Genomic DNA, 3,571 nt, shown 5'->3' with positions numbered 1-3,571 from the left:
ACAGTGGCTATAAATAGACTGAAATTTGGAGAAAATTTTGTTTTCTGCACTATAATTTTTTAACACATTATAGGATCTCAATTAAACTTAGATGGATTATCGCCCTTGATGAGACAAAGAAGCCTATTGATTTTGGTCAAGGGTTAAAGGTCAAGGTCACAAAGGATTTAAGTCGGTTGAAATTTATGTACGCAAAATTTTGCTCCCTGCTTGATAATTCTTGCAAACTTTTCTACCGGTTCCCTCTATGCCCATTCCTTGCGCAACTCGGCTTGTGCATCTCCGATGCCGGACGATTTTTAATTTTTTTGCATTTCATTTATTTTGAGTTATTATACAATTATTTACCATTCCATTGATCCTCTACAGGACTGTAGTATACTCAGGTGACAGTTTAGCATATTGGACTACCTTTTCAAGTAATGAATCCTTAGAATTAGCTACAACTAGGATTAAACTTGAATGTATATATACAGGGGAAAAAACTTCTTCATAACTGCAAGGCATTGCTAACCATATTGATTTGAATGTTTGGGCCATAATATGTGGTCACATTTTTCATGAGAATATAAAGGGGTGAAATTCTAGAAAACAACAACACGACTTCAGTTACTCGAGGAGCGTTGTGGCCTATGGGCCTTCCGTTATCCATGTTTGCTGTTGTAACGCTTTGAAAAACAACAACAGTTGATTTGTATCTAAAATCATGATAATATTCAGTCATTTATCCCCCTACCCTTCCAGTGCTATCTGTTCTAACTGAATTTCCACAATGTTCAACTCCCATGAGTACTTTCAGTACTTTGATTTCAACATGTCGCTGGCTGAGTTGCACACCTTGTTCATATATTATGATCGGTGATATGACATTTTTAAAAACGGTTTCTATGCGAGATTTGTGTATTCCATTGAAATAGATAAACTCTGAAGTTACATATTTTATCAAAAATACGTCCGAAATACCCAAGGAATTGAACATTTAAAAATAAAAGAAGGGGGGTACCGGAAGTCCTGTCCACAAGCACCTGTGGGCGGAAAGGGTAAAAACGAAGTTAATGCAAAACGAAGAATTAATTTTCAAAAACATTATGAAATACAAAACAAACCAGCTACAAATAAAATCAAAAGACTCCGTTGCAAAACCAACGATCACCAATGCAAAACCAACAATTGACGCTAAATGGCGTGTAAAAAAGACATAATCTGAATTAATGCTAGATGGCGCGCGAGTCTATCTACGTAATCATTATACGTGTATAGGTTTTGAAACGAATTTCCCGCGAAATTGCCAATCATGTCGGATTCTTAGAACGCCAACATATCAGAAACTGTAAAACTTAATTTTGCAAACTGCGGTGTCGTCACTACCGAAAGGTTGACTTAATCAAGAGACCAGAAACAGCAGCATGGTTAGGCCTACAGGAAAACAGCAGAAAAACATTCTTGCAGAACATCGGCAATTATTCAGCAGCCGCAGCATGCATTCTAAGCCAAGGCCATACATTAACACGTACAATTAACATTTATTATTATTAGGCTTAGGGTAGAAGATAATGAGCTCTTGAATATTTAGATAGAGTATTTCATTATTTAAATGATACTGTCCTCGGATTCCGGGGCAAAAGCGCCACTGCGGCGCCCCCCACCCCCCACCCCCCACCCCCACCCCACCATTTTTTTGGGAATGAAACAAGGCGGTTGAAAAACTACTAAACACATATTCATATTGTTATTCTGTTCAATGTAGAAACGTTTTGCAGCTTCTGATACGTTGGCATTCTGAGGGTCCGACATGACTCCTGCAACTTCCTAGGAATTACGTTTCAAAATATGTACACATATAATGATTGCGTAGATAGACTCGCGAGCCATCTAACGTTAATATAAGATAATGTCTGTCATTTTTGCACGCCATCTAGCGTCAATTCAGTTAACGACTGTTGGTTTGTTGGTTTTGTAACGGAGTCTGTTGATTTTATTTTAAGCTGGTTTGTTTTGTATTTCAATGTTTTGAAAATTAATTCTTCGTTTTGCATTAATGTCTTTTCTACCCTTTCCGTCGCCCATAGGAAGTCGTTTACAGCATAAACAAACTAAACAGTGTCCAGTTTGGATATTGCATTATTTCAAACTTGACACATTGCAATAAACAGAAATTTGACATGAAACACTCGTAAAGACTAGAAGTGTGTTTCAATTAAGAAAAAAATTCTAGACCATAAAGCCTTTGGAAAATTAACGTACAGGTGAAGTTGAAAATAATATTAGTGAAATCGTTTCCATTTTTTGAAAATTACAACCAAAAAAAAAAATGCCATAGTGAAACAAAATTTAAAAGCGGTAGTTTTTTTAGTGGAAAACTCGAAAAATATGTTCATGCTAAATTCATTACTGTATGTTTAACTAAGGCAGTTTTTCTGAAATTCGGGAATACCCTTGTATTTGAACACTAAAACTCATACGAAACGCTGAATTATTGCTTGATTTAAACTCAAATTATTTTTGGCTAATTCTTGCAGATTTGCAGCGCAATAGTTTGCAATGGAATTCGATCGGATTACCGGTAGGTACGCTACGACGTGGGTAAAAAGAAAACTTCCACTGTTTAACTTACGACTTTGATGTTTTTTCGATAAGCTATTGTCGGGGACGCGATTGCAAATCACTACATAAATATTGAAAGTCATATTTTTTCAGTTTAAATACCGACGCTTTATATTTTTGAGAATATGTCAATAATTAATATATATATACATGTAGTTTATATGCTAGGCATTCAATTCGAATTTCCATTACTCTTTAGAAATATTTATCTATCCAGTCATGTCTTTTATCTTACTTCGATCGCATGTTCAAATATTAAAATAATTTTCCTCTTGGCCTTGAGCTAGTCTTGGTCATTATAGAAGAAAATGAGAGAGCGGTAGATAAAGAGAAAGAATTAGCTTTGATTGATAGGCGTGTATGTGGGTGTGTTTGGTTGTCCGTCCGTCTCTCTACGTGTAACTGTCTATCACAAATTGCCTCCAGATATCTTGTATCAATCTTATAAGACACGTGTAGAGATACATGTAATAGTATCTATGACGTCAAATACCTCTTAAAAATTTTCCAATGTTTCGCAAGTCTGTAGTATTCTGTAGGGAAAATTTTGATGGGCTGACCTAAATGAATAATATTCGTCAACTGCTCGCATTTGTAGTTTCTTTTAATTGAAACCCCCCGTCCCCTCCAAAATGAAAAAGCATTCTTATGGTTTTAAACTTTTGAAAATGAGAATTCAAAGAAACCGACATTTATTACTTATGCGTACAGGTATAAGTCTTTGACCAATTGTCATTTGGGACTAATTGAATATGAAGATGTTTATGTAGATCTTATCACATTTAGCGATTACAATTTTTACATATCTGTCTTGAAGGGTACCCATGACAACGTGTTTAATCAAAAAGAGTTCATGTTGAAATATTATTCGTTTGTTATGTCCAGCATTGCCACTAACCCAGACAATTTTCCTTATAAACAAGTCATGTAAAGTAACACACTAAGTGGTTAAAGTATGCATATTGTA

This window comes from Ostrea edulis, chromosome 4 (genome assembly GCF_947568905.1).
Source record: "Ostrea edulis chromosome 4, xbOstEdul1.1, whole genome shotgun sequence".
Classification (NCBI taxonomy): Eukaryota; Metazoa; Mollusca; class Bivalvia; order Ostreida; family Ostreidae; genus Ostrea; species Ostrea edulis.
Note: the sequence above shows the minus strand (reverse complement) of the source record.